This window comes from Sceloporus undulatus, chromosome 1, assembly GCF_019175285.1.
Source record: "Sceloporus undulatus isolate JIND9_A2432 ecotype Alabama chromosome 1, SceUnd_v1.1, whole genome shotgun sequence".
NCBI classification, from domain to species: domain Eukaryota; kingdom Metazoa; phylum Chordata; class Lepidosauria; order Squamata; family Phrynosomatidae; genus Sceloporus; species Sceloporus undulatus.
The window spans coordinates 245,703,081-245,715,484 of NC_056522.1; the positions used below are offsets into that span (position 1 = coordinate 245,703,081).

General features: G+C 42.1%; 1 non-coding gene across 1 annotated transcript; it reads right to left on the bottom strand.

Annotated features, from left to right (window-relative positions):
- Positions 1 to 10,738: 10,738 nt before the first annotated feature.
- Positions 10,739 to 10,845, bottom strand: LOC121920104. Its single transcript, XR_006101646.1, has one exon. It is a non-coding gene; the product is annotated as a U6 spliceosomal RNA (small nuclear RNA).
- Between the last annotated feature and the right edge of the window lie 1,559 nt (positions 10,846 to 12,404).

Sequence of the window (12,404 nt, forward strand, 5' to 3'; positions counted from 1 at the left end):
GAGAAGTAAAAACAAGATATCAGACTTTCTGTACATTGATGTGTTTGGCTTCAAAAAGGAAACAGAAGACCTTTGAGCTTGACTGCAGTCAGAAAGATTGATTAAAAACAACTCTAGCACAGAGTTTGGGGTGATATAAGTTTCCTAATGAGCAGGTTACAACTTTGTCACATTCAGATTGGCAGGTGTGGAGATGGAAATGGAGACAAAGGAGATGTTCAGAAATTCTGCCATCAGACTAGTTGGATGGATTAGAAATTGCAAACCCCCTGCTCTTTAGCATTTGGTGAACATATAATATTATCTTATATGCTTGCTTGTGATTTATGTTAAGAAATCTCTTTAATACTACACAGTTATAGGACTTTCATACCACTTTAACTGCCATGGTTCCATCCTATGGGATCCTGGAGCTTGAACTTTGGGGAAGCACCAGAGAAGCTTTTTGGCTGAGGATTATAAATGCTCCTCCCTCAACTGCCCATCCCAGGATTTCCATAGGATGTTGTCATGGCAGTTAAAGTGGAAACACAGTGCTATAATTAGTGTGCCATGTAGTGTGAAAGGGTCCACAAACAACACATGACTGGTCCCAGTTCGCCTAGGACCATATTAAAAGAGCCAATCAATGATACAGGAGCAATCTACCAAGCCCCGCTCCTCCCCATCTCACCCTGCGATCCCTTGCAGAAACAAACTGCTGTAGGACAATCTCTCACGTAAATGTGTGATGCCCAGCATACTTTTATTGTGCAATCACCTCAAAAACTCACATGAATACAATGTGGTAAGGGGAGAGAGAGAGACATCCAGACAGCCAACATTATTGTTCTGCTTGATCATGAGAGCCAATGGTGAAGATAAATAACGAACATTGGATCACCAAGCAATGAATGTCATTGGTAGCCTACAAGCCACAGGCATTTGGGAAATATTTCTAAACTTCCCTAAAGTGATTTTTTTATTTTAAAAAATCTATACTAAGACAAGAGTTACAGATGTACAGTGCAATCGATGCATCTCAACAGTCAAACTTTAATTTTCAGGCTGGGATGTCACCTTGGCTCTCTCTCCCAGTATGGGATAAAGTGTTGAGTTAATGACATCTGAGAGCAGATGCTCATGACTGCCCCTCCCCACACGAATACACACATATATACATACAAATACACCAATCAACATAGCTTGGGAAAGAGTCAAAAGGCATTGTGCTATGTCACTATTCATACATTTGTTGCATGATATGTCCACAGAGTGGGAAAGTGACAGAGGCAGGCAGGCAGGCAGGCAGGCCTGCCTTCCCACTGACCAGATAGATAGATAGAGAGAGAGAGAGAGAGAGAGAGAGAGAGATTATCAAATAGGATAAATAAAATAAAATGATAAGCTCTGTCATCTGCAAATGGTGCAGCAGAGCTTGCCCAATCGTTCGAAAAGTTGGTCCATAACTCTAAATGGTCCTTTTGCTTATCACTGTACATGGAACCACTACTATAATACCTGAGCCTCATAATCCATTTATTTGAAAAAGAAAAGCATAGGCCCTTGAAATGAGGAAGAGCTGGAGAGCACAACATGGAGAAACTTCAGTCACACTGCAGAAGTGGATCATGGAAAAATGACAAATGATAAGTGAGATGTGCTGTGCCACTTTCTGCCACTCATGTAAAACCTGTAAATGCCCATCCATAACTTACCATGGGCAGAAATGTCCATAAAGATGTCCATAAATGTCTATAAAAATGGCAAGCACACATAATATGTGTGATACTGAGCTCATTTTAGGAAGTCCTTGGTTCAGCCCCATCTTGGCCATGGATTCTTTGTGTGGGTTATGCAAACCTCTGTGCCTCAACTTCATGATAATTTGGTGATGCCCACCTCCCTTACAGATGGTTTAAGACTAAGAATGATTGTATGATTGTGTGTGTGTGTGTGTGTGTGTGTGTGTGTATGCACGTGTGTGCATGCTGATTTATATTGTGGAGTTCCAGACCTTTATCTGAGCTGTTGGAAATACCATAATTCTTCAAACTGTCTGATTTTTATTGGAAAATATGAACCCCTCTCCATATATGATCAAATATACACCTATGTTGGTATGTATGTATCTATCCCCATGTAGAAAATTAAAATGTAATATTTTAAGCTCTCCCCAGACATCTTAAGCTCTCCTGAGCGATAAAGAGAAATCACAAATATGTTATGTATGGAACAGCCTACTTGCCCAGAAAGGATATCCTAAACTCTAAGAAGCTAATATTCTAATTCCTGCAAGCTTCTGTTGTCATTCTGCTTCAAAGGTAACCTGCGTTTTGCATAAGAGAGACTACTTAAAGAACCATTTTATTTCCCCTTTTGAAAATACCATTGTCTCTCTTTATAACCCATATTAAACAGTATTTTGTCCCCAACTGTCTATCAGACAGAAGAGTTCATTGCAGTGTCCCGGCATAGGAAAGAATCCCTTTCAATTCCACCTTAATTAGTCTCAGCAAAAGTGAATGTAAAGCTGCACTATTCATAGCTGGGAAAGTAATTGAACAGGATGCTCTCTTGTATCTGAAAGGTATAAGGAAAATCACAACCAGAGGGCTTTCTGTGCTCTTTTACACAACGCACACACACACAGAGAGAGACATTCCTAATAAGAACCTCAGAGCAGGTGACAATACAGTACTTTTCTTTCCAAACACCGCACTGCCCCCTGCAGGTTAATTAGCAACAATGCAGACCACAGTAGAAACCACAAGCCGGTTTTTTATCCTGGAAACATAAAATATCCAGGGCACTGGCTGTGGCCTTTAACTCTTCAATCCTTAGGTTGAAATGTTTTGTCCCAGATTTACTATGGAGTCCTCCTTAATACAAAGGCTATCTCCAAGGCACTTACTCACGACAGCACCACTCTTCAGCTTGTTTTCCTCTCCTCTGATTTAAAGCTGTCCTCACCAGTCAAATTTAGGATCATCCCTTCCTAAGATGAGATAGAATAAGACAAAGAGGTGGGAGGGGAGCAATGAGAACAAGGCTGAATTATGGTGTGCTGCCTGCATCCCTCTGACCCTCTGCCAAGGACAACGGATAATTACCCAGAACTTTTTGTTTTGGCTATGGCTGTTCAGGAGGAACATTTTGTTCCTTCCAATGTTGTTTGCTGTTTATCTTGTTAATTACTTTTGAGGCCTGCTGAATGACGTGTGTTTTACACAATGCACACACACATTGTGCATAGAGCCTGTACTCCAGTGACAGTTTTATTTAGGTCCTAAAATCCTTAGATATACCAATTCATCATCTGGCACATGGACTACATCTCCATTGCTTACATCAGCTCATCATTCCCCCAATGTGAAAAATGTTGATGGTAACCTACAGTTTGCATTCAGTTGCATACAGAAATAGGCCATGTTAGATGAATAGGATCTTTCCTTCATTTAGAAACATGTCTGTCCTTGCTGTTGGAAAAAGCGTGCTCCAAAAGAACTGACCTCTCACGTAGGAATGGCATTTAGAATCTAGAAAGCATCTCTGTACACTGGCATTGCCCCACTGCTTATGTTTGCCATCACTACCCCTTTAAATTTAGTCCCCATTTAAAGTTCTCACCGTGTCCTGAATGGAGCTTTGTTCTGGAGTGTTCTAAGAAATTAAAATGGCATCTAGAGATAGTCGCCCAACATTGTCAATGCACTATTAACCCGTTTCTGTCACTTGAGTCTATCAGGGCCTACTGAGAGAGGAGAAAGCCCACCAGGGAACATTTTGCCCAAGGCCCCTTCAGTCTTAGAGCCATCCCTGCTCTCACTGGTGATCAAATACTAAGTGGAGGTATCAAGGGTGTAGCTATGGGAGGCAAAATGAGGATATCACCTCCTCAAGTAAGAATACTGCCCCCCAAAAAGATTTTTTCCATCCATCTCCAAATGTCTGGCATTTCAGCAATTTAAAACTCCATTTGAGTGTTTAGAAATACAGTACATGTTAGGTAGGGGGGAAAAGATCAGGCAGAGTTATCAAGCAAACATGAACACTGCAAATAGAGCAGATCCTTGTTATCCACTGGGGTTTGGTTCCAGGACCCACCCACCCAGCCATCCCCGGATAATAAAATCTGTGAATGCTCAATTTCCATTAAATAAAGTAGCATAGCAAAATGGTGTCCCTTATATGAAAGGGAAAATCAAGGTTTGCTATTTGGACATTTTTTTGAGCATTTTAAAGCCATGGATGCTTGAATCCATGGATAAAAAGATCCATGGATAAGGAGGGCTGACTGTATAAAAGTTCTAAGAACTGAATTAATTTCAGTGTCAAGGGCCCGGTAAAGACTTCTGCTTTGTGGAGTCCTGGTGACATGCTAGCACTGCCTGGGAGCGGAGCATCCTCATGCTCCGCAACCCTACCACGTGGCTAGGGCATCACAGCTGTGCAGCACCGTACAGATAAATAAATAAATAATAAAATTTTTATTTATATGCCGCCCTTCCTTCGATCAGGGCGGCTCACAGCACATTAAAATACAGTCGACACAGTACACATAAAATAAAAATACCCATTAAAACAAACCAACAATAAAAAGCCCCATAGCCCAACCTCTTGGCCACGAAAGAGGAGGGAGGCCCACAGGATATTTATTCGGGGAATGCCTGTTGGAATAGGAAGGTTTTAAGGTCCTTCCTAAATTGGGCCAGGGTAGTAGACGAGCGGAGCTCTGTGGGCAGCGCGTTCCAAAGGGCTGGGGCAGCTGTGGAAAACGTCCTCCAGGAAGTGGAGACTAACCTAGCCCCAGGCACCTTCAGGGGTGCGTAGCAATGACATTGCAGCTGCGCTGCATCCAAATGGTGTGGCGCAGCTGTGATGTCATCACGCTGTCTCCAGTGCATTGCAGCAACGCAACTGTGCCACAAAAAGCAGCCACTTCTGTGTGCTCCTTTGTTGCTGTGCAGTGGTACCGCACAATTTGGTTGCTGCAGTACCGCTGCACAGCAACGAGAGGCGGCTCCCGGCCACCTTTTCCTGGCGCTGTGTACCACACCTCAGTCTCAGCAATTGGTCATCTGGTTGGTGGGTTTTTGGATGACAATTTCCAGAATCCTTCAACCAGAATGCCAAGTGGATTTGTTGGCTGGGGGATTCTGGAAAGTTTTCCAGGCTCTGCCCTGATATATAACAATCATGACTAGTAGCCCTGAGTCAAATTTTCTCTTCTCCATTGCTTAAACTGAAAATTCAGCTTTAACAGCCTCTACATGTGGTCATATGAATCCAGCTGAGGAGCCAGGCAGGCCAAGACTATGGGAAATGAGTCTGATTAGAAAAGTGCAGAAACGTATCTTGATAAACCCATATGGAGCAAAGAGAAAGAATGACAGAGAACACCTCTCTTCATTTTCTCTCTGCACTTGTCCCATCAGGACAGCTATTTGCACCTCTCTGCAGGGACTCCTGCACTCTGCTTGTGGCAGACTGGAGTGTCAATTGCACAGCCACTGGGTGAGAGATCGAGTGACTGAGGGTCCCACCTTTTAGATCTGCATTTCAGCTAGATGGCCTTGCAGTCTCTCCCAGCTGCATCAATTTATGCATGAAGCTACAAGAAATCTTGATCCTCCTAATTTATCATATATGCCCCCCTCCTGGTGATCATGTCAAGAGAACCCACTGTAATAGCACTTATCCAAACTTTTGATTGTTTTAGCTGCCCCCCTAGGCTATTTGGATAAATTTTGTTATGCCGCATGTAATATTGCTCGACAATATACAATCTCTCTGTCTCTCTGCATATAGATTTTGATTTATAAGGCAATCTTGTGAATTGGGAGAGGCCCGGGTGGGTGGATGGAGGCTGAGTGTTGTCAGGATAGCAGTGGCATCTGAAATCCATAGCACAATTACTTTCTTCCTTCTTTCTTTCATCTGTCTCTGCTCAAGCTCCCACAGCACAAGATATCCAACCACCCATGGGGGAGCCAGAAGGTTGCATATTTTGGTCCCAGCAAATCTGGGCAAAGCAGATGAGAGAATAACACTTTGCTTTGCTGCTTTATAGTCTCCATAAGGAAACACATAATTCAGCCTTCCTACCCAGTGGAGTGCTGATGTGATTTATTGGAAATGCAAGCCGACTTTATGAACATGCTGGGAGCCAAATGTACGGTTGTGAATTCATTTGCTGGGGGATACTCCACAAAGAGAAGGAGGAGGAGGGGGGGGGGGAAAAATAAAAAATAAAATCGAGGGGGGGGGGGGGGGGGGGGGGGGGGGAGAATCAGAATTTTGAAGCCACCAAATATACATAAATAAGGCACACAACACAATGATGATGGCCTTCCGGTCTCTCAAAATGATTTGTTTTCAGTTAACAGAATCTTCTCCTGATTGCCAAAGATGCCAAGCACTTTAGCAGCTAATCCATGTGAAAATTAGCTAGAAGGCTATTTGAGAAGCACACCTGATCATCAATCCCTTCAGGAACTTTGACATTTAGCACTGGCCATGCACTGCAGTCAGTTTAATCAGAAAAGGCATCATTGACTGGTGGATTACAGGTATCTATCAACAGGCAAAGATAAATGGTATTATATTGGTGTGTAAGATTACAAGCAATGGCATACAAGTAAACTTTGAAGTGATAGTCTGCATAGTTTCATCCCAGTCCAAAAGTGGAAGTAGCTGTGTTTGTCATGCTCTCCTTGTTTTGGGTCTTAATTGCTTATTCAGGACCAAGTTTCCCATCCTCCAATATTTTGAACACTAAAAGGCATCTCTCAGAATGATGTATAGCTTCTGAGAAAAATCTTTCTCTCACTCCTTAACAGAGCTATTACAAGGATTATGACTTAGCTTAGAGAAAACATGAAAGCCTGTTTCTAAATGAGAAACCAGCTTCTCTCTTCTTCTCTGTTACATGTATGGAATCCCAACTCTCTCTGACCCATGACCAGACATAGCTGGAATTACCTGCAGTATAGCCTTTTGGGTGAGGGGGGGGGGCTTATTTGCAGACCTCTGTAAACCCAATGAGGAATCTCCATGAGATTTAAGCATGGGTGGCAACCCTGTGATGTTTCCAGAAAACTACTTCTGAAAAGCCATAGAAATGCAAACCCAACAGTAGGGCAGGACTGCCCAAGGATTGACACAGAGCTTGGAAAAGTGGCAGTCAGGGAATACAGCTTTGGATGTACATGGCCACTGTGGCTGGGGGTTTCTAGGAAATACTATTCCCAAAAGTTATTTTGCAAGCTCTGGCTTGGCTGAAAAGTCTTGGTACACCCACTCCCTCCTTACAAAAGCTCGAAAATCATTTCATTCTGCTGTTGGAAATGAAATATTGTTGCCAGCACCATGGGGAAGCAATCACCTGTTCCATCCTGAGTTGACCTATGTTGTTAAGCCGTTGTCTCTCTTCTGTACTTCTTCTGTACTTCTTCTGTACTTCTTCTGTACTTCTTCTGTACTTCTAAGGGATCTTGTTGCACGACACTAATAAACAAGTTTAAAAGATTGTTGGGGAACAAATAACATTCGGTAAGGCAACATATATACAGAAACATTACTATTCCTTCTCTTCAAAGAAATCTTTCTTTCTCATTTCAGTCCTGTCATTTGTCTCATGCAATGGGGCAATTTGTTGCTTGTTAAGGAGTGGGTTTCGGATTGTGAAACACACTGATGAGATTTAAATCAATGCTTCTCTTTATTCTGTAGCAGAAATCCAAGTTACCATGTGCCAGCTGTATAACATCTACAGAGGAAGGCAAGTTGTCACCAGGGTTAGGGTTATGTATTCTTTCCTATCGTGTAATCAAAACCAGATGGATAGTTGTGCCAGTGATGATACACAGAAGGAAGATGAAGAACATCTCTGCCCCCTCCCCTACATTTGATTTTCATGAAATAATGCCTGTTTTCTCTCTCCCTCTCTCACATATTATCATTGCATATACATCCATTAAGTCTTTGCAGGTGAAAAAATACAAAGGTATTTCAGAGTATCCAGAGATTTGAGAGAGCCACCATACTCGTTTCTTATACCCTGTCAACCTCTTTGCTCAAGTATTCCAAAACCTTACAGACCTGTTTGGCTAGAAATAGCATAGAGGTGAGTCTCTATCCTGCTTCACTTCTCAGGAAAAGAGAAGAAACAAATGAACAATCAATAGAGAAAAGAAAAAGAAATGAACAATAGTCTGAGTTTGGTATCAGAACTGATGTACTGCATTTAGCTCTTAAATCACAATGCTTACATGGGAAAAGCCAAGATCATAAGGAAGACTGTAAGACAGCAATGAAAAGAATCCAGGTCTAAAGGGCCTCCTGATATAGGAGGGTGGTTATTAGTTACATTTATTTCCCATCTTTCTTTTAATGAGTTCATAGTCATATACAGTTGCTCCTCCTAACTCATGGGTCTGAGATCCGTGACCTGGAATATCTGTGAGGGGTGTCCTCTGCTATTTTTAAGCCTATGGGATTCAAATATGCATCAGCCTTCATTTCTGTGGGGAGGGTCGGGACGGAGGGCCAACTGTATGTGTCTCTGATTGACTACTCTTTCCACCCACAACAATCCTGGGAGGTATGTCAGACTCAGAGCAACTGACTGGTCCAAGGTCACTCCTAGCCCTAGTTGTTGTAGTTGTTGTTGTGTTTTCAAGTCATTTCTGAACATGCCAGAATTCTAAGATCTTCAAAAGAAGACTTTATCTTGGTCCTTCCACCTTCGCAGGATTGTTTGGTGAGGACACGAGAGAGAGCCTTCTCAGTGGCTGTCCCACCCTTTAGAACTCCTTTCTGCAAGAGGTTAGGTTGGGCCCCATTTTGCTCTTCTTTCACCAGCAGGCAAAAACTTTTAAAGCAGAATTTTAATACATAATTGTGCCCAGGGAGTCTTCTTACTGGGCTGTTTGCTCAGTATTTTTTTAATGGCTTTATATTTTTAACTTTGTTGTAGTATTTATTTGGTGTCGTTCAGATACTGATGCGGTATCTTACCTGTCTTTTAAAACTATACTTTTTTCTTGATACTCTATCTACTTCTCTTAAATCTAGTAATTTCTGTATCCATTCTTCTGTTGTGGGCACTGTCTGTGACTTATCTAGGAGACATACTTTGAAAAAATGGAATTGTATAATGTAGAATGTAAATGTCATATTTTATTGTCAATAAAGAGATATTTTTTTAAAAAAAACTATACTGTTTTATTGATATTGTTCTTAAGCTTTTGAGAGGTACCTTGGGTCCAGGTTGGGAGAAAGGAAGCATATAAATAAAATAAAAATAAATCAATTTCTGACTTATGGCAACCCTAAGGCAAACCTGTCACAGGGTTTTCTGAGGCAGAAAGTGTGTGACTTGCACAAGGTCACCCAATGGGTTTCCATGGCTGAGCGGGAATTTGAAATCTGGTCTCCAATTGTAGTCCAGTGCTCAACAATTGCACCACACTGACTCCTTCAAGTCCTAGTACAGTGGGCCCTCCCCTTACATGGGGGATCCATTCTGGATATACCCACGTAAGGGGAAATCCACGTATGCTCATGCTCTATTAGAAACAATGGGGTGTGTGCTCGCGACTTGGGGCAGCGCGTGCGCCATGGGCACACGTGCCATTACTTTAATTGATGTGCAGCTTCCACATAAGATGGAAGCTGCATATGGCACAGGCGCACTGTACTACATTCTAATCCAACCTTTCTGAACCTTTTTACCCTGGAGCTTTTTTAGGTCTCAAGGAATCCATACATAGAAATTATGGCACAAATTCTAGAGCCATGCATTTTAGTATTGGGATAGAGGTCCCTTCCCAACCTCCTATCCCAATACTAAAAGTACAATTAAATAATCACAATTAAAAACAATAAAATACAATCATATTAAAATTAGAGGGAAATTGGTGGACAGAGCAACAAAAATCACAGTATGCGGGGAGAGGAGCTAGGTTGGGAACGCCTGCCAGAAGAGATCCATCTTAAGAGCCTTCTTAAAGGCTGTAAGAGTAGAGATGTGGCAGATCTCCTCTGGCAGGTCATTCCATAGTTTTGGAGCAGCAATGGAGAAGGCCTTCTGGGTAACTGAAGTTAGTCTAGATTTTTTTCAGCTGAAGTGGATTCTTTCCTGAGGACCTTAATGTGTGGGGCGGACAGTACAGGAGATGGCATTCCCTTAAGTATTCTGGACCCAAGCTATGTTGGGCTTTAAAGGTGATCACCAACACCTTGTACCTTGCCCAGAAACTAACTGGCAACAGCTCTTATGATCATTGAAGATCTGTCTCCATTGCTCAGAAAGCAACTGGTTCCTCCCATCCTCTTTTGTGTGAGTAATCTGTGGCATGAACGGGAATCATGACATGAACCCTGCTTTTAATTATTGCAATGGAAATTGCTCAAAGGAGGAAAAGGAATGTCAGTTAGCTGCTTCTGGAGCAACAGCAGAACAGACTCCATCAATCACCGCAGCTGCTTCCTGGTAAGTGGGAATTGGAGTTGCTATACAGCTGCTTAACTAAAGCGATTATGCATTCATAAGTGCCCAAGTAGTTTCTGGTCTATTATATATACAGTTTATAAAACTTGTTAGGTTTTTTATTATTATTATTTCAGTTGGAATGTCTTGCAGAACTCCTAGCACCCTCTTCTGGGACCCTAATGGGTCTCTATACCACAGTGGGTCTCCAGTTTAGAAAAATAAAAAATAAAATCTGAGATGTGGCAATATTTATTTTTCTTTTTTAATATGAAACGCTTCACAAATTTGTGTGTCATCCTTGCCCAGGGGCCATGCTAATCTTCTCTGTATCGTTCCAATTTTAGTATATGTGCTGCCGAAGCGAGCGCTATGTGGCAATATTTCTGAAGCATATTCTATTGCTAGACTTTGCTATTCTGATGCCCAGAAGGCCCATTGCAACCTGGTCTTCCCCTCATTCATTTTTTTTTAACCTACACAGAACACAGGTAATTCTCCATCCCACCTTCCACCAAACTGCAAAACCTATTGTTCTCCCTTGCAAAAATTGTTTTTCAGTTGAACTTCTGACTCTGTTGAACTAATTTGGGAAGGAAATGGCTTCATATTGACAGCATAAACATCTAAAGAAAAATCTCCATTGCAGAGCAGAAGAAAAAAGCCAAACTGTTACAAGCAATTCATTTACCGCAGCTGTTGGATTACAGCTTGTCAGAAGATGCAAATGAAAATCTTACTAACAGCCTCAGAAATACCATAGGAGATATTCAGTAACTGCAGTAATGAACACTTCCATTACACTGGAGTAAAACAAATACTACAGTAGTGCTATCTGCTGTGTAAGGTGACACTGAAATACATACTACTGCTATTAATATGTCTATTATTTTTACTATTCTTTATAGAGTAAGATGATTATTGTTGTTGTTGTTGTGTGCCTTCAAGTAGTTTCTAACTTATGATGACCCTAAGGTAAATGTATCTGGGGCTGAGAGTGTGTGATTCATCAAAGGTCACCCACTTGTTTTCCATGGCCAAGCAGGGAATCAATCCATGATCACCAGAGTCATAGTCGAATGCCCAAACTACAACAATATCCTGGCTTCATCCACATTTTGTGAATGAAGATATGGACATATGTGGCCAAGCACGGTCAGACAGTGGCCAAGATGGCAAATGTTGTTAACAGGGAAGAACACAGAGTAATCAAGGGGCTCCAACAGTTTGTATTTGTCTGAGTCAAGTGGGAAGGACAGGATTTGGCCCCTCCTCTTCTCCCTCCTTCCCCACTGAGTTAATAGAATACAAACTATTTTTGCACTTTGAACTCGGTTTGCAACAACTGAAGTAAACCAAGGACAAAAGGAGAAAGTGGAAGGAGGAGAGAAAAACTGGGACATTTTAAAAGCAGCTAGGAAAGCAGGATGACAGGGGATTATTCAGGACTGTCCCTGCTAAATCAAGAGAGTTGCAGGGGTATGCAAGTTAAACAAAATGGCAGCAGAAAGGGGAATGGTTATAGGGTTCCCAGATCTCAGAGTACTGCTGTGCTTCTCTGTGTCTCCAGGCACTGGGAGACAGGTGGTAGGGACATCTTGGCTCCTATATTGGAAGAAAGGTGGGATATAAATAAAATAAAATAAAATAATATACAGTCAACCCTTGCTATCCATGGGGGATGCGTTCTGGATCTCCCCCCCCCCCCCGCAGATACCAAAATCTGCAGATGCTCATGTCTGCATTGTCCCCAATGGTGGTGCAGCTACATGGCCGCACTATAATTGGAGACAATGGGACTCATCCTCCCTCCCTCCTCTTCCTCCTTTTCCTCTTCCCACCTCTTCCTCCTCCCATTTCTTCCTCCTCCTCTTCCCATCTCTTCCTCTTCTTCCTTCTCCTTCTTTCTCCTCCTCCTCTCCTTTTTCCT